Raw genomic sequence first — 25948 nt, 5'->3', positions numbered from 1 at the left:
GAGGGGCACTACCATGGTAGCATCAGGCTGGTTGACCCTCTGAGCCAGGGCCTGGACCTTTAGGGAGAGACCCTGCATTTGCTGAACCAGGGTCTCAAGGGGGTCCATAGTGGTGTGAGGAACCAGGGTAGAGTAGGTATATGGGCTTGTGATTATGTAATGACAGGGATAGGGAAACAGACAAGTGAGCCCTAATCTACCCGCCACTCAGTCCCTGCCTACTTGCAACGACCCGCCCTAGGCAACGGGGCACAACTGGGCGACGGTCCCTACACTCAATAAGTGCACGACAGACAACGAAACACAGAACAAAGGGAAACGGGGCAGTTGCCCAGGGCAACACCGTGAGCAACAAGAGTAGTAAACGAGCCGAGTCAAACCAGGAGAGTACGAGGTGCCAAACGCAGAGCAGGAGAGTAGTGAACAAGTCGAGTCAAACCAGGAGTGTACAAGGTACCAAACGCAGAGCAGAAGAGTAGTCAGTAAGCCAGGGTCAATACGAAGCAGGGACAAGTAGTTCAAGAAGCTGCAGCAGGGCCAGGAAACCAACAGAGAAGAATCACAAGCAAGGAGGAACAGGAAAGGCAGGTATAAATAGAGGGCGGGAGCTAGCTCCGTCTGGCCAGGCTGTGATAGACTCTCCCACTCCTAAGCCTGCCATCCTGAGTGGTGGAAGATGGAGTCAGTCTCACAGACATAGAAGCAGGTGCAGACTGATTACCTATGGGCGTGGATACAGAAGCTGTGCCTGGCAGATCCTTAACATCTACTGCTTTAAAACAGTCACTCACCAAGTTGCAGAGCTGGCCGCTGCTTCTGGCCCCTGCATGGGTCCCATTCCTTTCTACAAACCAATTACCGCTGATCATAACCTTGATGAGCGGCGGCTGCCCACTTTATTTTACTTTTGTAGCCAGGCCCCTGACAGTAGTACCGGCGGTACTACCCTGATGGCAGGCCTGTTTGCAGGGGTACTAGCCAACTACGTCACAGATAACCCAAGTTTCAAGACCATGCAAAGTTATCAATTTTTTTGCATCCCATGGAATATGCGAACAATGGGGAATTCTATCAGTAAGTATTCTGCCTGTTTCTTGGCTAATACTCCTAATCCAATTCCTTCTTCTAGCAGATTTTTTAAAGATTCTTTACATGCGGTGCTTGGTTTCGCCACAAGTTTGCGATATGTCGATTCATTGTCTAAAATGGTACGAACGTGTCTGGGATATAAACAGGAATCTAGAACAACTCCTGCTCCGTAAGATTTGGAGGACACAGTTATACGCTGGATATATGGTGAGCACCTCTGTGTTTTCACCTTTAGACCTTATGTGTATATAAAGAACCTTTTAGAAGGTTAATCTTTACCCGCTAAGGTGGAACGGTTGGTTCCAATGCCTAGTTATGGAGGTGTCTGAGGAAATAAAGGTCCTTTTAGACGTCCCGATACTGACCATGAAAACCAGCGCCAATCGACGATACAGCGTGTCACAAGGAGCAATCATCGGTAATGTATGGGGGCAAACAATCGTTACTACACCAGACCTCGAACACTGCATAGCGGCCGTTCGGCAGAACTGCAGCTCGGCCTCTATTCTTTGACCGGAGCCATCTGTTTCGGCAGTATTGTCCGGTGCCCGGAGGCAGCTGGAGTGACGGATCGGTGCGGGGTCCAGGTGTCGACACGCACCGATCATATACTGATGACCTATACAGTGGATAGGTCATCAGTTGTCAGAACAGGGTCATACCAGAGTCTAGAGGTGGAGGAGCATGAGTGCCCGTCCATAATGACGCGCTCAAAGAAGCAGAAGTCGCCGCCAGCGAGTCCCGGGTCCCGCGCTCAAGATGGCGCCGAGGAGAAGGAGGGCCGCAATAGAGGCCTACGGCAGGAAGTAGTGGAGAAGCTGGAGAGGTTCGCCCGCACGCCGAGAGCAGGGGGGGCGGCTGCACAGCAGCGAAAGTCGGCTGGAGACCAGGCAGCTGGAGGCTCATCTTATGGATCCAGGTACTCTCCTTTGGCGGGGGACATGAGAAGTGAGGAGGAGGAGGAGGAGATGAGTGGCGCCATGCAGGATCAGCCAGGTGCTGGAGGGAAAAGTGGAGCAAGGAAGGAGGAACCCTCCTTAAACGACATTTTGGCAGCGGTGAAGCAAAATTCTATGGTCCTTAATACCTTAGCAAGCCAGATGGGTGGATTGAAGGAGGACATTTTGCTGCTCAGGAACGATCTGCAAAAAGTAGCGGAACGCACCACTGCCGTGGAGGGGAGAGTCTCAGACATGGAGGATGCGATTCCTCACATAAAGCAGGATGTACAAGCACACTCGCAGGCAGTGGCGACATTGCTGGCTAAGACAGACGACATGGAAAATCGGCTGAGACGGAATAATGTTCGCCTAGTGGGGGTTCCAGAAAGAGTGGAGGGAGCGAATCCGGATGATTTCTTTGAAAAGTGGCTGATAGACACATTTGGCAGAGAGGAATTGACCCCTTTATTTGCGGTGGAGAGAGCGCACAGGGTGCCGACCAGACCCGGCCCTCCGGGGAGGCCGCCGAGACCGGTGCTGATAAAGATTTTACATTACAAAGATAGAGACAAGATCCTGAGGAAAGCTAGAGAACGTCAAGACATCTCCTTTAACGGGGTGAAAGTGTCCTTCTTCCCGGATTTCTCTATGGAAGTACAACGGAAAAGATCACAGTTTATGGATATAAAGAGACGCCTAAGGGCGTTACAAGTGCAATATTCAATGATGTATCCTGCCCGTCTGAGAGTGGTGGCGCTGGGCACAACTTCCTTTTTCGAGACACCGAGAGAAGCGGTTAGATGGTTGGATAGCCATGAAAGTCAGCTGAGACCGGCAGAGGCAGAGGGACGGCGTTGATCCGGAACAGACCGGCTGATAAAAGGAGGCTGGGGATGCGGGACTGAACCAGGTGTCGTAGAAAATTGCAAGATATGGCATTGAGGGTTCCTGGTCATGTTTGGACTTGGAGTTGGAGGGCATGGTTGCGGTGAACGCGGAAGACCGGAAGAGGAGGAATGTGTTTATGGACATTGAGGGGTACCGATATGTTGAAGGGATGGTTGTTTATTTGCAAGAAAAAGGCAGCGGGAGGGATGGTCAGTTACGCGGGAAACGTGAATAACGAGTTATGGTATTGTTGAATGTACGGTGGGCGGAGTTGGCCTGCCGACGCTTGTTATGGGTAATGACAGATACGTTCTGTCGCCCCAACCCTTGGAAAGGGGTAGGTTTACGGGGGAGGTTACAGGGGGGGGAGGGGGGAGGGAAAGAGGACCCAGCCGGTCGGATATGTAAAATTACGAGAACAGGATAGGATGTGTTGGGATATGTTGAGGAATGATGGGATCACTTAACAGGTTCCCGACCGCTGGCCGTAAATATACGGCCAGCGGTCAGGGTCTCTAAAGTCCGGCGTATAGTATATATACGGCCGCACTTCAGAGACTGTGCACGCGCGATCGCGTGCACACAGCTCTATGCCCTGGCTGTTGCTAACAGCCATGGGCACTGGGCAGAATGTCAGGGGTCAATCTTTTGGCCCCTGAACATGTGATCGCTGTGACAACCAATCACAGCGATCACATGCATTTCTGCATAGAAAACAGTGTGCACGCGATCGCGTGCACACAGCCCTGTGCCCTCGCTGTTACCAACAGCTCTGGGCACTGGGCAGAGTATCAGGGACCAATCTGATGGTCCCCGAACATGTGGTCGCTGTGACAACCAATCACAGTGATCACATGCATTCCTGCTTATAAAACAGTGTGCACGCGATCGCGTGCACACAGCCCTGTGCCCACGCTGTTACCAACAGCTCTGGGCACTGGGCAGAGTATCAGGGACCAATCTGATGGTCCCTGATCATGTGGTCGCTGTGAAAACCTATCACAGCGACCACATTTGTTTTATTTTGACTTTTCTGGCAGTAAATCTCCTGCCTCTTTTCTTCTCCTCAAACATTGTTTCAGTTTGAGGAGAAGAAGAGACTCGGGAGAATTGCTGCCAGAAGATTACAGTTACAGTTACACAAAAAATACAGTTACACTCTAAAACATTCTCTGTATAGATAGATTTCTATCTATCTATACAATCTATCTATCCATCTATCTTTTTTTCTATCTATCTACCTTTCTTTCTTTTATTCTATTAGAATAGGCAGGTAGGGAGTATATAATTATATATATATCCACATATATATAATATATATAGCAATAGCGGTTTATTTTTTTGTTAGCGGTAGTGTAGATATATATAGCAGTTAGTTTGTGTGTTTTATAAAAAAAATAAAAAATAAAAAAATTTGTTTTGTTAGTGTTAGTTACGTTATGGCGAGGAAGTTGTTTAGCGCCGAGGAGGCATACGCCATGCTGTGGTCTGAGTCGGAGACCGCATCAGAGATGGCGTCCGAGATGGAACCTGTTTTAGGTAGTGACGATGACAGCGTCACTTCAGGTTCATCTTCAGGGGACGTTGTCCCTGATGCAGTCGAAACTGCAGAACATGAAAGCGCAGGGCCAAGTAGCGCTGTAGCACGGGACAGCCTGGTCCCTCCAGTCCAGGCTCTTGTATGGGCACCTGCCCCATCTTTTGGGCCTAGAATCCACGGATTTACGGCCACTCCTGGCATAACCGTGGACAATACAAATTTTGTCCAAATGGATTACTTCCATTTATTTATAACGGACGACATCCTAAATCAGATTGTCCACGAAACAAATTTATATGCCACGCAATATATAAGGCAGAAACCTTCATCCACCCATGCCAGAGATTGGACGCCCACCAATTTGCAGGAATGAAAAAATTTTTTGGGGCTCACCCTAAATATGGGTATTGTCAAAAAGCCCTCCATTAGGTCTTACTGGTCAACAAGACCCGCCCAAGCCACCCCAGTATATTCTGCAGTAATGCCCAGGTCTCGTTATGAGACAATAATGAGGTTCCTCCACTTCAATGACAACGCACAGGCCCCCCCAAGTACCGATGCAAACCGGGATCGGTTGTTCAAAATAAGACCGCTAATAAATTCCCTGAATAATTTATTTCTGCAACTCTACACCCCTGAGCAGAATGTAAGCGTGGACGAATCCCTCCTCAACTTTCATGGCAGACTTAGCTTTCGCCAATATCTACCTTCCAAAAGGGCAAGATATGGCGTTAAGCTCTACAAATTGTGTGAAAGCGGGTCAGGATATACCACCGCCTTCAGAATTTATGAAGGGCGGGACCGCACAATAAATGTTCCTGGATGCCCCCCTGATCTTTCCACCAGCAGTAAGATCGTGTGGGAGATAATGCAGCCTCTACTTCACAAGGGGTACCACCTGTACTGTGATAATTTTTATTCCAGTGTGCCCCTGTTTAGGCATTTGCATGCTGCAAGGACTGGGGCATATGGTACCATGCGCAAAAACCGAATTGGTTTTCCACAGCAATTAGTGGGGAAGCGCATGGTAAAGGGGGACTCCTGTGCTTATGCATCTGAAGAATTGCTGGCGGTCAAGTTCAGGGATCGCAAAGACGTGTGTGTGCTAAGCACGATTCATACCGCAGGAACAGTGGCAGTGAGGGAAAGAGGGGCAACATCGGACAAGCACAAACCAGTGAGCGTGTCCGAATATAACAAGTACATGGGGGGGTGGATTTAAGCGACCAGGTTTTACAGCCCTATTTAGTAAAACGCAAAACTAAAACCTGGTACAAAAAGGTGGCCATTTATTTGTTACAGGTGGCCATCCACAACTCATTTGTGCTCTATAAAAAAAACAGAGGCAGAGACACATACCTGGATTTCCAGGAAAAAATTATTGAAGGCCTCATTTTTGATGTTCAGGACACCCGAGAATGCCCCCAGTCTGAGGATGTCACGCGACTGACTGAAAGACACTTCATCAGTCGGATTCCCCCAACAGCAACCAGAAGCAACCCTCAGAAAAAGTGCCGCGTCTGCAGAAAAGACGGGCACCGCAAAGATTCCCGATATTTCTGTCCCTCATGTCCCTCGCAACCAGGCCTGTGCATTGAGCCATGTTTTAAAAAATACCACACTGTTCTGAATTATTAGATTTTAGTTAATTTGTTGAAAATATATTTGCCCTACATTACGTTTTTATTTTTCCCCTGATTTTACTCCAAGGGTGAGGGAGGGAATGGGTGGGTGGGGGGTGGATGTCATGTTTGATGTTTTCTAAAGTTCATCTGCTGGAGAGCTCCATTTGCATTAACCTGCAATTTCTTATTTTAGAAAACCCCAAAAAATAAATTCCCATTATACCCCTAGATGAATATTTTGGGATTTCTGCTTCAAGAGCAGATATTTTGGAAGTGTTATAGAAACTCTGTTGAGTTTTGTAAAACCAGCTTTGAAAAAAAGCGATTTGTGAAATAATCTTCTTCTATCCTCCGCCCTCCTACATCTCTATGTGATAAATAAGGCCACATATTTGGTATCCCCGTGCACGGGAGAAGTGGCAGAATGTGAACGGAGATTAATTTTGTCCGTGGTCTATACCGTGTGTGAAAAATGCTGGTATAAACTGACGCATTTGCTAAAAAATTGCTAATTTTATTTTGATCCATCTTATTCAAGAAACTTTCAGAAGAAAACTGGACTGTCTAAAAATATGATAAACCCCTTGAAGGAAACCTTGTGGGGTCTACTTGTGTGAATGAAGTCATTTATGGGGTGTTTCTAATGTTTCAGCAGCATTAGGCCCCCCAGAAAACAGTATGCGGCTATAAAATCAAATGCAGAATTCCTGGACCAAAAAGAATCCTTTTATGCCAAGCCCTGGCACATGCCCGCACAGTGAATAAGGCACACATATTTGGTATCCCCATGCACGGGAGAAGTGGAAGAACGTGAAAGGAGATGAATTTTGGCCGTGGTCTATACCGTGTGTGAAAAATACTAGCCTAAACTGACGCATTTGCTAAAAAAGTGCTGATTTTATTTTGTTCCATCTTATTCAAGAAACTTTCAGAAGAAAACTGGACTTGCTAAAAATATGATAAACCCCTTGAAGGAAACCTTGTGGGGTCTACTTGTGTGAATGAAGTCATTTATGGGGTGTTTCTAATGTTTCAGCAGCATTAGGGCCCCCAGAAAACAGTATGCGGCTCTAAAATCAAATGCAAAATTCCTGGACCGAAAAGGCCAAAAAGCCTCCTTTTATGCCAAGCCCTGGCACATGTCCGCACAGCGAATAAGGCACACATATTTGGTATCCCCATGCACGGGAGAAGTGGAAGAACGTGAAAGGAGATGAATTTTGTCCGTGGTCTATACCGTGTGTGAAAAATACTAGCCTAAACTGACGCATTTGCTAAAAAAGTGCTGATTTTATTTTGTTCCATCTTATTCAAGAAACTTTCAGAAGAAAACTGGACTTGCTAAAAATATGATAAACCCCTTGAAGGAAACCTTGTGGGGTCTACTTGTGTGAATGAAGTCATTTATGGGGTGTTTCTAATGTTTCAGCAGCATTAGGCCCCCCAGAAAACAGTATGCGGCTCTAAAATCAAATGCAAAATTCCTGGACCGAAAAGGCCAAAAAGCCTCCTTTTATGCCAAGCCCTGGCACATGCCCGCACAGCGAATAAGGCACACATATTTGGTATCCCCATGCACGGGAGAAGTGGAAGAACGTGAAAGGAGATGAATTTTGGCCGTGGTCTATACCGTATGTGAAAAATACTAGCCTAAACTGACGCATTTGCTAAAAAAGTGCTGATTTTATTTTGTTCCATCTTATTCAAGAAACTTTCAGAAGAAAACTGGACTTGCTAAAAATATGATAAACCCCTTGAAGGAAACCTTGTGGGGTCTACTTGTGTGAATGAAGTCATTTATGGGGTGTTTCTAATGTTTCAGCAGCATTAGGCCCCCCAGAAAACAGTATGCGGCTCTAAAATCAAATGCAAAATTCCTGGACCGAAAAGGCCAAAAAGCCTCCTTTTATGCCAAGCCCTGGCACATGCCCGCACAGTGAATAAGGCACACATATTTGGTATCCCCATGCACGGGAGATGTGGAAGAACGTGAAAGGAGATTAATTTTGTCCGTGGTCTATACCATGTGTGAAAAATACTAGCCTAAACTGACGCATTTGCTAAAAAAGTGCTGATTTTATTTTGTTCCATCTTATTCAAGAAACTTTCAGAAGAAAACTGGACTTGCTAAAAATATGATAAACCCCTTGAAGGAAACCTTGTGGGGTCTACTTGTGTGAATGAAGTCATTTATGGGGTGTTTCTAATGTTTCAGCAGCATTAGGCCCCCCAGAAAACAGTGACTGCAAGGACCCATTATCCACTTTACCTGCCCAGGACCTTAACCATCCTTCTTTGAATTAACACACCAACACCTTCTTTATGCAAATGTGGAAGTGGCCACAGCTTTATTATTATTTACAACCATCGGCATGAAGACATATATATATTTATTTATTTCCTCTCCTCCTGAAATGCCGATGCTCCCTGTCTCCATCAGGCATGTAGGGTGCTACCTCCGTCTTCATCTGCCGTACTTTCCGCCAGCTGTGACATCTACGAAAAAAACAGAAAAACGCCAGAACAAGAATATAACCGTAGAAAAATTTTAAAAAACAAAACCAAAACCACCAGGGGAGGGAGGGCGGGTGTTTCTTCCACTGCAGCTTGAAGGTAAGAGGGCTTCCTGCTCCAAACCTCTGCCTTATATCTTCTTAACCACGCCCCTCTTACCCCTTGTTGACCAATCCTGATCCTGGGCATTATTTTAAACCGTTCCATCCTTTCTTAACCCCTTGCAGTCTCTGACACTCTCCCTAGGCGCTTCAGTGTCTACAAGACTGCAAGGACCCATTATCCACTTTACCTGCCCAGGACCTTAACCATCCTTCTTTGAATTAACACACCAACACCTTCTTTATGCAAATGTGGAAGTGGCCACAGCTTTATTATTATTTACAACCATCGGCATGAAGACATATATATATTTATTTATTTCCTCTCCTCCTGAAATGCCGATGCTCCCTGTCTCCATCAGGCATGTAGGGTGCTACCTCCGTCTTCATCTGCCGTACTTTCCGCCAAGAAGGGGGAACTGAGAAACCTACTCAGTCCCCCGACCACCCCCACCAAGCAACGCCAGCCCTCTCTCGGCACCATCCAAGAGATCCAATAAAAAGATATCGAGCCCGATATCATTCAGATGCACTCCATCCGGTGCCAGCAGATCTGCATTATCCCCCTCCAGGGATTGGTGTCGCAACCCGATCCCCCCTATAGAGCGAATGAACCGCGACACCCGCACATTAATTAACCTGCGCACTCTCTCCAAAGCTGCCATATTCCTCGCTCCTCGCCACACCGTGCGCGCCACTATTTCGGACCAAACTATCACGCAACGGGCGAACAGATCCCGAAAATGCGCCAAATCAGTTCGTATAATTGACAATAACTCAGCCATTTTCACTTGGCCGATATCATTTCCACCCGCATGGATGATTAGGACAACAGGTCCGTACGTGTGCCTTGTAACTGCCACTACTTCTGGCAGTAACTGCACCCACCGTAATCCCCGGACACCTCTCCAATGGACGTCGGCCTGTGCGAGGCCCAAATTCGGACCTAATGGCCTTCGACCCGCTCGAACCGCTGCCCAATGCACATACGAATGCCCCAAGATCCACACTTGGGGGCGCCGCAACCCTAACAAAGAAATTAAGCTACATTCCGGTCAAATGAAAATTACAGGCAGGGTTAACATAACACTCCATATAACAGGAAGGAAAAACAGGGGGGGGGGGGGAAGGGGAGGGGGGGGGGAAGGGGAGGGGGCGACCTTTCTTATGAAAACTTCCAGCTTACACCATCTTTAAAACCAGATCAGGTCGCACATATGACTTATAGCTATTAGAGCGCCATCTACCCAGACTCATGATAGCCGCTGAATCCAAGCCCAAGGCATCCGCCTCAGTTGCCGCACCTATCCTAAATGAATGTGTACCAAACTCGCCCGGCGGCAAACCTAGATACTTCAAGCCGGCCTTAAAAATCGCCTCAAATTGAAAACGCGACATCGCGGATCCATCCTGATGGATCAAGAATTGCGTCCCGGGCACTCGGACCAACACGAATTCCTGGACCCATTTTACCGGGCAATACTGCCCCCCAATCCTCCCAATCGACAGCCAAGCCCCCTTTCCTACCACATCAGTCTTTGACCTCCGCACACAGACCCTGAGAGAATCTCCCAACGTTACTACATCCGATCCGAGAAGACCACCGCTCGCACTTACTCTGTGCGGAACCAGCTCACTAACCCGCAAAGCGGCAAAGAAAGCCAACGAAAACGCCGCGCCGAACAAGGACACTTCATATTCATCCCGACACACAAAACATAAAACGGCTAGAAGCCGACCCAAAAGTGAAAAAGATACTGGCCGCCTCGTGTCCCTTGAACACGCCTCTTTTTTCCACCCTTTTAAAGACTGCCGAACTACAAATTCTTTTGTAACATCTCTGCATCCCCACAATTTTAACATAAAGGCCACTCCTGCTAAAAACTTGCTCGCCGTGGCCGCACTACCCCCTTCCTGACGTATTTGTACCAAACTTGCTAACGTGACGTCCAGGTGACACCCCTCCTGTGATGGGAAGTCATTCCCCGCAATCTCCAACCACCGATCCCACGCTCTGCAATGACTCTTCCAAGTCGCCGGTACCACCGAACCCCTCAACAGTCTCATAAGTTGTCCTCGACCAGGGCCCATAAGTGAAGGGGGGGGGACACCCCTTCTGCCAAAGCTGCCGGGTGCAATTCCCGAAACCGGGACATCTGTGAACGAGACAAAGCATCAGCCATCACATTACTGACACCCGGAACATGTTTTGCACGAAACCACACATTCAAACGCAAACACTTCAAAACCAACCGTCTTAATAAAGCTAATACCGGCAACGAACTAGACGACAACCCGTTCACCGCATGCACCACCGCCATGTTGTCTGTCCAAAATACAATCCTCTTATTCACCATCACGCTACCCCATAACTCTATTGCAACTATAATAGGAAACAATTCCAATAGCGTTAAATTACGTAAGACTCCCAAATCACTCCAATGCAAGGGCCAAGGGGATCTACACCAACTTCGGCCCAAAATTGCTCCAAAACCATCACTTCCGGCTGCATCCGTAAATAATTCCAAATCTACATTAGACAACTCAGCGTCCTGACACACCGACCTCCCGTTAAATGAACTCAAAAAAGAATGCCAGACAAACAAATCCTTCCTCATACAAGAGGTTACCCTGATAAAATGATTTGGCTTCGAGATACCTCTAGTGGCTAAAGACAAACGCCTAGAAAAAACACGACCCCTTGGAATTATACGACAAGCAAACACCAGCAATCCCATTAACGACTGTAACTGTTTTAACGTCACTTTTTTCGACCCCATGACCTGGTCAACCTGCGTCACTAGCCTTGCCAATTTATCATCTGGCAACCGAAAAATCATCCGCTCGCTATCTATCGATACCCAAAAATGACAAAACCGTTACAGGACCTTCCGTCTTATCCTCGGAAATAGGTACCCCGAAACGCGACATCACCTGTCGAAACACTCTCAGCAACGTGCTGCACAACCCAGAGCCCCCCGGGCCCACAAAAAGAAAATCATCCAGATAATGAATGACCGAGTCACAACCAGACTCCAAACGAACTACCCACTCTAAAAATGACGCAAACATCTCAAAGTAACTGCATGATATTGAACAACCCATAGGAAGGCACATATCCACGTAAAACCCTTTGTCTAAACAACAACCCAGCAGGTGAAAACACTCCGGATGAACCGGCAGCAAACGAAAGGCCGCTTCAATATCAGATTTGGCTAACAACGCCCCTTGTCCAGCCGCCTGTACCAACCTTACTGCAACATCAAAAGACGTATACGAAACCGCCGCCTCCACCCTAGAAATACCGTCATTAACAGAACCACCGCGAGGAAAAGAAAGGTGATGAATCAGCCTAAACTTTCCTCGTTCCTTCTTTGGAACTAAACCAAGGGGGGAAACTCGCAGATTCGTATACGGCGGCTCGCTGAATGGACCTGCCATTCTTCCTAATTCCACTTCTTTATCTAATTTTAGCCGCGCAATGCCCACATTCTCATTGATCGACTTCAAATTGTCAGCCAATGACAATGTCGCAGAATATTCAAAAGGAATCTCAAAACCAAACGAAAACCCGTTAGTGAGCACCTCTGCTTCCCGCCTCCTGTGGTACCGCTCTAACCATGGGCCCATCTCGAGCACGTTCACCGGCGTTCTCCGCTGCGCCGGAAGGAGGTGCCTTGACCGGCTGCTTACCTCTCCGGAAACACCGGAGCGCCGAATGAGCGCCCCCACAGATGGAGCATTCATGTCGAAATTTGCACGTGGCAAAGAAACGACAGTGGCCCTCATTGTAGAGCCAACAGGCACCTGTGGGCCTAGCGGCCGCAACTCCAGGGGCGGGGCCCGGTGCTGCGGCCGCACTGGGAAAGGGGCGTTGTTGCCTACTCCCTTGCGCTAAAATAAGCTGCAACCACACGTCCGTTGCCTTCGTCGCCCAACTAATATCAGGCGACAAAGCCAAACGTCGCCGAAATTCTTCATCATATCGCCACCAGGCCGCACCACCGTGCAGCCTGTGGGCGCTGAAAATTGTGTCAAAATAGACAAACAACTCGGCCCCTTTCCCAGGATAGCGTTGGCAAATAACATGAGCCAGTGTAGCGTAACACTGTACCCAGTTGCCAAATGTTTTCGCTACTTTTGCTTTCCTATCCGAACCTCTCTCAAAGCCCCGCTCCTTGTCGACAGTCACCTGCTCCACCGAGACCAAGGACCAAATATCCACAAATTCATTCCTCCAAATCTTGTCCTTGACCTCAGCTGACAAATGAGTCCCGAGAGGAGCGACTCCACAAAACAATGAATCTCTAAACGTCAAACTAGCTAAAGCATTCTCTTTCTCAGACGGGGGCATAGCTCCCTCTGGTGGCACAGAGGGACACGACGTTCCCTCATTCACTTTCAACCCAGCCACCACGGCTTTTAAAACAGAAATCAAATCCGCACCCGCTGCATTAGGTTTATTAAGCCATGCGTCACCGCAGGCCGACTCACCGCTCCCAGAGGTCCCACCGACTCCAGAGGGTCCTTCAGCCACTTGCCGCGGCACTGGAACCACGGCCTGCACCTCCTCCACCGGCCCGGCGGGAGGTACAACCTGGGACCGCTGCTCCTGATCCACCGACAAGCGCTGCACCTCCCGGCGTCGACTGCGTCTCTGCGGCCGTGAGGATCTCCTCGACGACCTCCTCCATGATCCGGATGATGCGGACGTCGTCGCAGACGAGGAGGAGAAACCATCGCTGGAAGACGAGGAATACCGTCGACCACGCCTCTTCCCGTCACCTGACCTGCGACGTCCATGATGGCCGTGCCGGCGATGTCCACCAGCCCGGCGTTTCCTCCCTCGCCTGGAACGCTCCCTTCTTGGACCTGCAGGAGAGAAAGATGACAAGGCAGGAGAAGGGCAAATAGCATCCAAAACACCCTCACTCCTATCTTTCCTAGCACACTCCCCCCCTGCCCCTGATCCGTGCTGACAGGGGCCCGGGGGGGACCGGGGTGGAGAAGCGACAGGCACCGCAGAAGCCCCCGCCCCCTGGCTGGGCTGCTTGCTCCCCGTCCGCCTCCCCGCACCCGCCGCCATCTTCTTTTTTCGTGCGCCGCCATCTTGTGTCCTGGCTGCACTGCGCCTGCCAGGACGTCCCGCCCCTGTTCCCCCCGCCGCCAATTCTGGCTGCGTAGAGAACAGCACGGGGAAAGATGGCGCCGACCCCGGCTGCACACAGGCCCCAGAAGCAAGTCCCAGCTCCTGTGAACATGCCGCATGGTAAGCGACCATGTCGGACCAGTCGCCTGAGTCCGCCATATTCACCCCACTGTCACGATAGTCGGCCGCTGCCTCCGCGCCCGCATCAGCAGCTCGAGGCGGGTTGTACCGTGCCCGTGCCGGTTTAACAGCCGCCCTCTTACCGCCATGGGGAAGGACGCCAGCGCGACGAGTGGACGGGGGGGAGGGGGGCACTATGTCGACCGACGAAGCACCCGTCGACATAGGCCTAGGGGACCTGCTGGGACCACCGCATGACTGTGCAGCAGTCACAGCACCCCTCATAGCAACAGGGCTAGGGCTTAGTCTAACCGGAGGGCGTGTAACGCGCTGCGGCCTACCTCGGGTAGCCGCTCCCGACTGTTCCATGCCCCGCTCAGCTCCTCGCCTCTCTCCTTCCTCCAACAGGGATTCCAGCCAGGCAGGCCCCTCTGCCGCTACCCGCTGTGCCACCTTCCGCAACAGTTCTTCTGCCATCTTCTTAACGACCACGCTCTGAATCTCCACAGCAGCAGCAAAGGTGTTTCTTCCACTGCAGCTTGAAGGTAAGAGGGCTTCCTGCTCCAAACCTCTGCCTTATATCTTCTTAACCACGCCCCTCTTACCCCTTGTTGACCAATCCTGATCCTGGGCATTATTTTAAACCGTTCCATCCTTTCTTAACCCCTTGCAGTCTCTGACACTCTCCCTAGGCGCTTCAGTGTCTACAAATACGGCTATAAAATCAAATGCAAAATTCCTGGACCGAAAAGGCCAAAAAGCCTCCTTTTATGCCAAGCCCTGGCACATGCCCGCACAGTGAATAAGGCTCACATATTTGGTATCCCCATGCACGGGAGAAGTGGAAGAATGTGAAAGGAGATTAATTTTGGCCGTGGTTCATACCGTGTGTGAAAAATGCTAGCATAAACCGACGCAATTGTTAAATTCTTGCATTTTTTTCCAATTTTGCCCACTTTAGAGAAAAAAAAAAAAATGATATATACTGACAAATGCCACTAAAACAAAGCCCTATCTGTCCTTTAAAAAGAGTGTAAAATTCAAAGATGAACTTTATTCACCTGCTGAGTTATAGTCATCTAAAGAAGCGCATAGCAAAATTGTGAAATTTGCTCTGGTCATTTAGCTGTAAAACAGCCTGGTCCTTAACCGGTTAATTGTTTGTCCTGGAATGTACGGGGCCTGCGGGAAGCCAGAAAACGACAGGCAGTATTTGATTTTATTAGGAAACAGGAGTCGAGGGTGATAGGACTACAGGAGACACATATGACTAGGGATTCAGTCTCCATGATGCATAGGGCCTGGGTAGGCCATAGTTTTCATTCGTACCATACTACATATTCAAGGGGGGTGAGTCTTCTAATACATAGGGCAGTGCCATTTATATGTCACGACTCCTTCCAGGATGGGGAGGGGCGGTATGTGGGGGTACACTGTACGATGTATCATTGGAATTGTGTGTTGGTGGTGTTGTATGTCCCCCCTCCATTTTCTAGCGGATGTATCAAGAAAGTGGTGGAGGAACTGGCGAGATACCCGGAGGTGCCGTTGCTAGTGATGGGGGATTTTAACGCAGTATTGAATACTAATATGGATAAATTCGGCATGACAGGGGGAGGTTTAACAGCGTTTGGCCATCTTGTTGCTGAAATGGGTTGGCGGGACATATGGAGGGATAAGCATCCAAATAGCTTTCAGTATTCTTGTGCGTCTTCCACGTATCAGTCTTTATCCAGGATAGACCTAATCTTGTGCTCACCGGCAGCGGTACCCTTTGTAGCCCAGATAGAATACTTGCAAAGAGCGTTATCGGATCATTCTCCTTTGTTAATGAAGGTAGAGACGGAGGGGAGGACAGGGCGGGGGCAAGGGTGCTGGAAACTCAATGCCTTTTGGCTGAAGTTGATAGATCATAAACAAATTTTAGACCTCATAAAGGAATACTTTCAATTCAACTCGGGAACGGTACCGCAAGAGATACTGTGGGACGCGATGAAGGCATGGCTGAGAGGGGTGTTCATCCAGCACATTTCGGCAGTAAAAACACGGTCTAGACAATTAGGGGAAGCGCTGTTGGAAAGGGTAACAGAGACAGAAAGGCTACATATAGCAGATAACACACCAGACACACTGAATAATTGGGTGGAGGCGCAGCGGTTGTTAAAACAGCATCAGTTGGAGAGGGCAGATAACAAAAGGATGTTTTTAAAACGCCAATATTATGAGGAGGGGGAAACCACTGGACGGTTACTGGCAAGGATGGCGCAGGCTCAGAGGGAGAATAATTACAAACACACTATTAAGGGGGAGGGGGGGAAGTCAGAGACGGATACAGGACAGATTTTGAAAGTTTTTCAGCAGTTTTACTCAGATTTGTATGCCTCTAGGGCAGAGCACACACCTCAACAGCTGGAAGAGTATATAGGGGAGATAGACCTTCCCAGGTTGGGAGGGGAGGAGAGAGGGACATTGGAGGAGCCCATATCTCTGGAGGAGCTCCAGGCAGCCATAGGGATACTAGCCAGTGAAAAGGCGCCGGGGCCGGATGGTCTTCCGGTGGAAGTTTTTAAGGAATATGGGGAGGAGCTCGCACCGCAGTTATTGGCCACTCTTTTAGATAGTTTTGATAGGGGGCGGCTTCCGGAAACAATGTACGAAGCAACTATAGTAGTTCTGCCTAAAGAGGGGAAAGATCCCTAGCTCCCGGGCTCCTATAGACCAGTTTCTCTACTGACGGCGGATATTAAAATCATAGCAAAAGTATTGGCGCTTCGACTAGCTAAGGTAGTGGCTGGGGTGGTACATGGAGATCAGGCCGGCTTTATGCCATCCAAATCGACGGCGGAGAATCTGAGACGGCTGTTCTTGAATTTACAAGTTCTGCCGGATAATCATGGGGGGAGAGCCATTCTGTCCTTAGACGCGGCTAAAGCATTCGATTGCGTGGAATGGAAATATTTGTGGTCAGTTCTGGAGAAAATGGGATTTGGCCCTAATTACATAAAATGGGTAAAGTTGTTATACGTAGCCCCGACAGCAAAGATAAGGGTGAATGGGGTGCTATCGGATCGGTTCGCGCTGGAGCGGGGAACGCGTCAGGGATGTCCATTATCTCCATTGTTGTTCGCGTTGGCGGTGGAACCCTTGGCGTGTGCAGTGAGACAACATGAACATATTCAGGGGTTGAGATATGGGGGGGTGGAGGAAAGAATTGCATTATACGCAGACGATATGCTGCTATTCATGGCGGATACCGAGCGCACACTACCGTTAGTGATGGCCCTAATTAAGCGGTTTGGGAAATATTCGGGATTGCTCATTAATTGGTCAAAATCGGCTCTAATGCTCATGGACCCGGGGGTTATCCAGACTGGGGAGGAGGAGGTGGAGATACCGGTGGTCACGGAGTTTAAGTATTTGGGGGTTAGGGTGACGGCGAAAGCACAGGATTATATGTCCCTTAATGTAATGCCACTGTTAACAACGATAAAAGCCAAAGTAGAGGCGTGGAATAAGTTACCGCTATCGGCTCTGGGTAGGACGAATCTGATTAAAATGATCCTTATGCCCCAGGTGCTGTATGTCCTACATAACTCACCGGTATGGATCCCTAAATATTGGTTCAGGAGGTTGCACAACCTTTTTAGGGACCTAGTATGGAAGAAGGGGGTACCTAGGATTAAACTGGAGAAATTACAACTGCCTAAAGAAGAGGGGGGCCTGGCTGTGCCCAATGCTTGGGTGTATTATTTAGCTGCCCAATGTCAGCATTTCTGGGGGTGGGAGCAGGAAGAGACATGGGGGTCCAGTGCGCGCATCCTATCATATCTGGGGGGGGGGGGAGAACCCGGTGGTAGGACTGGAAGCGCACAGCTATAAACGGATGGCGAGTACCAGACCCACTCTGCTTCTCATACACAAGGTGTGGTGGCAGTGCAAGCAATTGCTGGGGATAGGAGAGTGCACTAAATATACACCACTCTGGAGGAATGCTTATCTGGGGGAATTGGGTAAATTGGAAGGGATGCAGGGGTGGGAGCAGCAAGGCATAATATGATTGAGTCAGTTGTACGAGGGAGGCATACTCAAATCCTTTCAGCAAATAAGGGAGGAGTTTCAGCTGGACTCCCGCATGTTCTATCAGTACCTGCAGATTCGGCACGCTGTGCAGACACAAGCGGCCAGTGTAGACATGACAATACATGCCGCGGGGGTGTTGGAACATATTGCAAAAGCAGTAACGTCAAAAGGATTAATTTCATTGGTTTATCGCAGGTTATTGGTGGAACATCTGGGGGATCCTATGGCACCAGTGAAAGCTGTATGGGAGAGGGATGTGGGTCCTATTACGACAGACCACTGGGAGGCGGTATTGGCAGCAACATGTACTTTGTCCATTAATGTAGCACAACGAAGATCGCAGTTGTTTCTGATACATAGGGTGTATAGGACCCCGTGGGTGCTGAAACAAATGGGATTAAGAACGGATGCCAAGTGCCCTAGGTGCCCGGAGGAAAAAACAGACATCCTCCATATGTTCTGGACATGCGGGAGGTTGGGGATTCTGTGGACGGAAATATTGGAGCTAGTGGGGAGAGTGTTTGAGGTACAGATTCCATGGGATCCTGTGGTAATGCTGCTAGGGTATGTTGGAGATTTGGAGGGGGATAGGATGTCAGGGTTGGCAATCGCTAAAATACTATATCAAGTTAGGAAAGGAATAGCAAAGCACTGGCTGGATGCGGAGCCACCATCAAAACAAGAAATCATAGGGGCACTTAACTCACAGGTTCTGATGGAATATAGGATATACTCCAAGAGGGGGTCCAGGGTCAAGTTTGAAAAACAATGGGCTAGGTGGATTGATCAATCTGGGTATGCTTCTGTGGAGCTAATGACACTACGGTCACAAGTTCAGGTATAGGGCTACTGAAGGTGGGGTACATACGGAGAGCAGGCATAAGAAGGGGAATGGAAAAGGGGAAGAGAAGGAGATAGGATTGGAAAAGTGGTATTGAGAAGACCGGCTGGGGGGATACAAGGGGGAGTTGGGGGGAAGGGAATGTTTGGTTGGATATAAATAATTGGGTCTGTGGAAATTTGCTTATACACTGTATGAGAAAGTACAATGACCTGTAAAAATGTGAAGTTTGTTGAATAAAATTGAACTGATTAAAAAAAGAATCTAATTTATAATATTTCCTGACTTGTGAAAAAATTAAAAAAATTAAAATAATGTGTAATCATTTATATACTAACTGTTTAACTGAAAAAAAAATAATTCTAGCGACACATTCCCTTTAATACTGGCGTTTCATACACCAGTCCTATTAAACAGTTTGCTGGAGTAAGATGCAACACATTTATTAACAGATGAACGACTCTTAATAAATGTGTCGCATCTTTTAGCTGCAAGGCGGCCTGTCATCAGTACTTTCTACGCGCTGCGGCCTGCTGTAAGAGCCTGAGGGAATCCGGGAGGGAGAATCAGAGTGGTGAGGTAAGTATATTTTTAAAATGTATTTTATTGTCTGATTGGGGGGGCAAACAGTCTGATTGGGGGGGAGGTATGGGTCTGGCACGGACCTTTGCCTTGTTACGCCCCCCAGAGATAAATCTGGGCCGCACTATACATATATAGATTTCTGCTATAATTTACATCAGTTACTGACGTAAATTATAGTAAAATTGTTGGCCTTTTCTGCTAAGCCCTGCCCATTTTTTGCCCCCAAAATTTTTTACATTTGCGCATTTTGTGAATTTTCTACGCTAGTAAACTGTTGTAAAAAGGTTAATATATTCCCCCCAAAGTCTACAGACCGTAATACAATATCTTAATGTAAGGATGTGTGCAGCAACGCTTGTTGTCTCCATTCTATGTCAGTGTGGGAAGTAGATGTCCGGCCTTATGATTTTGTGATATGTGAGAGACCCAAAATGCCAAGCACCAAACCAAAGAAAGCACAGGCCGGACGGACCCTGCCACAGTGGAGGGTAGGCCAGACATGACGGGGATAGGAGGGAGGATCGTGTCACAACCAAAGGGGAGGGTTAGTGGAGGGGGTGGGTCTAGGAGAGGGAGGGGATCCGGTGAGGGTTAGCCGGAAATGCGCTGACTTCCCGGTCTTTTGGTCGGGAGCAGCGCACGGAGTAAGACATCCATCCACGCATCTCCCATCCGGTGGCCATCTTACCTCATGTCAGCGCAGCAGTTCATTGAGCAGATGCGGGCGGCGGCTGAGGCATTCGGCCCCGCCTGGTTCGAGGAACAAGCTGCAGCGGTGGCCAACGCTCCGGTATCTTCGGCTGTCTCTCCTCCGCGCCGAACCCGGCGCTCGTGTCCTCCAGAAAGGCTGAGCCCCAACGTGGCTCCTCGGACTTGGCGCCACAGAGGGAGCCCTGTGAGGGACCCTCCGGCTTGGGCGTCTGGCAGCACTGATACTGCAGCCGGTGCCAGGGTCAGGAGGAATCCCGCTTCGCGGCGGAGTCCAGCGGAGGTGGGGGGTTCGGCCTCTACTTCCGGTCACCCCTCCACTCGCCAGTTCTACGCCGGGTTCCATGGTTTGGAAGGCTGCTCCTGGTGATGTGCCGGCTGGGGGAGGAAGCAAGGGGCCTGCATTGGGTCGCAGGCCTAGGTCGTCCGTTTCGAGGATGACATCCGGGCAGCGAGCTGCCGGCCCTCCGGTGCAGGTCGACTGCCAGAGAGAGAGCTTGGGAGCCCGCCCCTCCCCCTCCTCGGTTCCGGCAGTTGAGCACGCCTGTGCATGCTGCCATGGATTGGGGACCAGATCTGCCGATGACCTTGAGGATGGGGAGCTTCGTAGACAGGATGGTCCAGCTGATGGGTCCACAGCGCCTGTGCAGCTCGGTGAGTCGTTTTCACCCTCTTTACCTTTTCATGCTATACTTATGTCTCCTGTTTCGGGGGAGGGTTCCGCGGTTGGGTTGCGGGTATGTGATGGGTCCACAGCGCCTGTGCAGCTCGGTGAGTCGTTTTCACCCTCTTTACCTTTTCATGCTATACTTATGTCTCCTGTTTTGGGGGAGGGTTCCGCGGTTGGGTTGCGGGTATGTGATGTGGGGGTCTGGGTTTGTGAATGTTGGGGGTAGGGGGATAGTCTGCGAGAGTTGGTCGGGTTGCGTCAAGGAATTGTTAGGCTGGCTCGACGGGACGGGGGTTGCTGCGCCCCCTTCGTGGTCTCCTGTGGCGGCGTGGGTGGGGCCTGGTCGGGTAGGGTTTAATGCCCCGGCGGCGGTCGCTGCGAGTGTAGGAACAAATACGGAATCGGTGGCGGTGTCTGTTCAGATCGACTCGGCGGCGGCGGTTGATGGTGTTCGGTTGGACGATAAAGCCAGGGTGAGGTTTATGTGTGTTTTGAAGGACCTTTGGGGCCACACTTGAAGCAGGAAGTTCGGGAAAGAATTTGGAAGGATGAGTACGTGGAAATTTTTTCATTGTTGCCCCTGGAAAAATTTTATCTGGAGAAGGGGAAGCGAGAGGAGAGTAAGAAGGAGGATTAGGAAAAGCGTCATTACAGCCTTATCCCTAAGACATTTGTTAACTGGTTGCAAGCGTTCGCCATTTTGGCCAGTGTTATTGCTGAAAAGGTTCCGGAACATTGCTCCCCCCTGTTTTGCTATATGGATGCCATTGGGGAAGCCCATAGGGTATATGGGGGGGGGGGGGTAGCTTGGCTACGTTATGACGAGCAGTTTAGACAACGGAAGGCGTTTCTGCCCAATATTAGGTGGGACCACGAGGATATTGCCCTCTGGTTACGAGTAACGGCTCCGGTCCGGCCGGGCCAGTCCTTTCCCACGAGCGGGGGTGGTAGCAGGCCAATCTGGTCAATCCAGCTCAGGGGGCAAAGCAAAGCTCGGGCTGTGCTGGCAATACAATGAGGGGCAGTGTAAATTCGGTGCAGGTTGCAAGTTCAAGCACCTTTGTTCTCAATGCAATGGGGCGTCCCATGGGGCATCTAAATGCTTGCACAAGGGAAAACGAGGTGGGGGAGGGGGTTTTACCGCCAGTCATGGGGGTGATGCCAGTGAAGCTGGAAAGGATGGTCAGGTTTCTAAATAGTTATCCGGACAGGGCCAGCACGCAGTTGTTGTTTGATGGTTTTAATGTGGGTTCTTGTATCCCCTCCCCTGCTTACAGGGTCCCCTTTTCCATAAAAAAATCTGAAGTCAGCTTACCAGCATCCTGACGTGGTTAGGGAGAAATTGGCAAAAGAGGTGGATTTGGGGCGCATGGCGGGGCCCTTTAGTTCTCTCCCCATCCCATGTTTGGTCGTCTCCCCGCTGGGGGTTGTCCCGAAGATGGAGGCGAAAAATACCGTTTGATTCACCATTTGTCTTATCCTAAGGGCTTGTCGGTTAATGACGGGATAGATCGGGATCTTTGCGCGGTCGTGTATACGTCATTCGACGCGGCGGTGCAGTGGGTGCGTTTCCATGGTAGGGGGGCGTTAATGGCCAAGACGAATGTCAGGGCGGCTTTTGGGCTGTTGCCGGTGCATGTGGATAGTCAGTGTTTACTGGGGTGTTTTTGGGGGGGCGGTTTTTATGTGGATCGGTGTCTCCCCATGGGTTGTTCCATTTCTTGTGCGTACCTTGAGGCGTTTAGCTCATTTTTGGAATGGGTGGTCAAATCTGTGGCGGGGGTGGATTCGATCATTCATTATTTAGACGATTTCTTGTGCGTAACGATCTTGGGGCCCGCCCGTTACATGAGTTGGTTCGGGACATAAAACATGATCTGTTGCACCTGTGGTCGTTGTACCCGAACTGGATCACGGTGTGGTCGGATATTGTGCCTAGAAAATCCTGGCGTTTGGCACGGTCGGTGGAGCGGATCAACAAAGCCAGGATAAAAGTTAACAGAGCGGTGTCTGCATTTGTTGCGCGGAATGGTGGCATATGTGTTCGGCACTGGGACTTGGAAGCTGGAGTTGGAGCGTATAGGAGTGCAGATGGTGTTCACCTGAATGATGTGGGAACGGATTTGTGGTGCTTGGGCTTGCAGGATGGCATTAAGAGGGCTATTTTGTTGTGGCGGGACTCTCAGGCTTGAGGGGGTCAAGGCCTGTTCGCTGTGGCGGGGAAGTCCTTGGAGTTATACAAATAATTATGGGGGGGTGCATCGTCGTTATGGATCCCCCCGGGTTTTAAAGATGAAAGGACACTGTCTGGCGGTTGGATAGTGTGGTTTCCTTAGGGTGTTATCCCTTGGGAGAGGTGGCAGTTACCTTACGGCATCTGCCAGGAATATTGGTGCCTCTGAGCCAGGTTTTTACGGCTGGGGGTAAAATGGTGGGGCAGATAGCCGGTAACATAAAAAGTTAATGATAGCCCAAGGACTTCTCCTAGTCTATGTGTTAATGTTTGTTTGTCAGTGGTGTCTGACGTGTTTGGGTTATAATTTATGGTTCGTGCATTATTGATTTATTATTGTTTTTGTTAATAAATAATATGGATATTATTTATTTATGGTTAATTGAGTTAACTAACTTTTATATTTATTTCTTAATAAAATGGCTGCTGTGGCCACTTCATCCAAACCCTCGGTGTCGAGTCTTCTTGAGAGAAAGGTGTGGGTTATGAATGGGGAACAGATATAAAGGTAAGTGTAATTTGCATACACATACATCACTCGACTTATGCAAAATAAAGACACAAAACATTATAATTGGGTGTTCAATGGTCGAAACTTTTATTATATTATATGACCAAACCCAAAATGGCAAACCTCCGACTCACGAAGAGTCACCCTCCAGCACGCAGGAAAGGAAAAACCCCCTGTGGGGGAAACCTCTAGGGAAACCATGGCTGGAGGATTGCCCTTCCTCTGGGCTTAGAAGGTGCCAAAATATAATTTGTAACTGAATTTGTACATTTTCTCAGATTTTCAAGGAAAGACATTACAATGAACGAACGACATAAAACACATAAATCGGCTGATCTGGTTGGCTAGGCGGATGTCTCTCTTCCTGGGCACCCATTAAAATGAATGGGCGATGCTCGGTTGAGACGGGTCCTCCAGAGGGGTCCTCCAGATGCCTCCTTGTAGCACCTGTCTCCGCTCTGGCGAATAGGGGGAGATCTCCTGCTGGAAAACCCCCTCTATTACAGACAACCCGTATGAAGAGGATGGCATCACTGTGATGAAGAAGTGCTCTTGGGTGAAGGGTTTCCCTGCTAGAACCTACAAATTACATCAGGTCGGCATTGGTGGGGAAGTCAAGCTCAAGGTCCTCAGTCCCATCCAATATGGCGCTGAATGTGCCAGTAAAACCTTCTAATATGGAATCTTCTTTATGTCATAAACATTTGTGTTTATGACATCAGCGCATTCATCATCATTACTACAGGAGTTTCTTACCACTGCCACCTCGTTCATTGTGACATCACCCACAGTGGTCTGAAGTGTTAACCCTTTAATGACTGGCAGTGTACTTACCTCAGCCATAAAGTTGAATAGAACATATAAGTGGCCATAAAGGAAAAGGGATAATGCAGGGAGCATCTCCGCACAAGAACTATCCATGACAAAGAGTTCTCCAGGATAAGATGACTTGTCTGCTTTCTCCAAAAACCAGCACCACACCTGTCCATAGGTTGTGTGTGGTATTACAGCTCATTACCATTCACTTCAATGGAGCAAACCTGCAATACCAAATACAACCTGTGGATAGGTGTGGTGCCGTTTTTGGAAGAAAACATATTTTTCTAATCCTGCACAGCCCCTGTTAGAAATAGTTCAAAAAAAGGGGGAGAGAAGAAATTAAAAAAAGGGAAAAAGAGGAACTCTGAGGTGAAAGAAATCAAACTAGACTGAAAGGAGTCTGCTGGAGGTGCCAGATGGAAAGACATATTTCTGCCATGGAGACCAGATTAGTTGAAAAACTATGCAGTTCACCTTCGAATGCAGTGTCACAAAAACAAATTATTTTGTAAAAAAATTAAAGTGTTTTTATTGTGCAAAACTAGAAAAACTTTTACATACATGTTGGTTTACATACAGGCTTTACCCATGGAGTGTTTGGAGACATGTTGGAGCTGTGGGGGAATGGTAGGTACGCTAACTGACATCTGATGGGATTGTAGTCACATCGCACCATTTTGGTTGGCAATAAATGCTCTCTTCGAACATGCCCTCTCATCTCCATTCTCTCCAGATCTATTTCTTTCCAGAAGAAGGTTCTCCTCCATTTATTCAGACTAGGTTTTGCCTAGACATTGGAAGTCTACAATTCCCCGGTACAAATCTAAATGTTTGGCCACATTCACTGATATTCAGAATCCAGCAACTCTGCCGATTCTTGAAGTAATCTCAGGCATTTTCTGAGTAGTTGACCGCTAACTCCCTCCATTCTGCTACCTCGCTGTAGTGCCCGACCATTCAATTTTTTTCTTCTCTCTCTGTAATTGTCGTCTGTCTATTGCTTGTTGTTTTAACCTTTCTCATTGATAAAAGTACAGATTTGGTAAAGACAACGCTTACATTGTTTCCTAATTGTCTTTTGGTGAGCTGCATTTTTTTTAACATTTTGTACTGCTTTATGGTTTTAATAAAGATTGAGCAGAGTTACTGCAGTTAAGCAGTGATAAATATTCTTCTACGTTGTCATGGCGTGGGGTGTGGACCCACAGGGCCGTACCGTGTAGCGGGGTAGCAGCTGGCCAACAAGGTACAAAACCATGTCAATAGTTCTGAACGGGTACCTGAGGCAATGTAGACAGTGGCAGGGACACTACTTGACTTTCACAGCAGGTGACGTCGCGGATGCAGCGGGAAGACACGACTTGGCTTTCGCAGCAGGTGACGCCGCGGATGCAGCAGGAAGACACGACTTGACTTTCACAGCAGGTAACGATAGTACGGGATACAGGGTACAGGCAGCAGGAACGGGTAACACTGGGAACTGGAAAACACTGGGAGAACTTTAGCAAGACAAACTAGGGTATACAACAACGCT

Source organism: Rhinoderma darwinii, chromosome 9, assembly GCF_050947455.1.
Source record: "Rhinoderma darwinii isolate aRhiDar2 chromosome 9, aRhiDar2.hap1, whole genome shotgun sequence".
Lineage (NCBI taxonomy): Eukaryota > Metazoa > Chordata > Amphibia > Anura > Rhinodermatidae > Rhinoderma > Rhinoderma darwinii.
The sequence above is the reverse complement of the archived record's forward strand: the minus strand, read 5'-3'. Positions refer to the sequence as shown.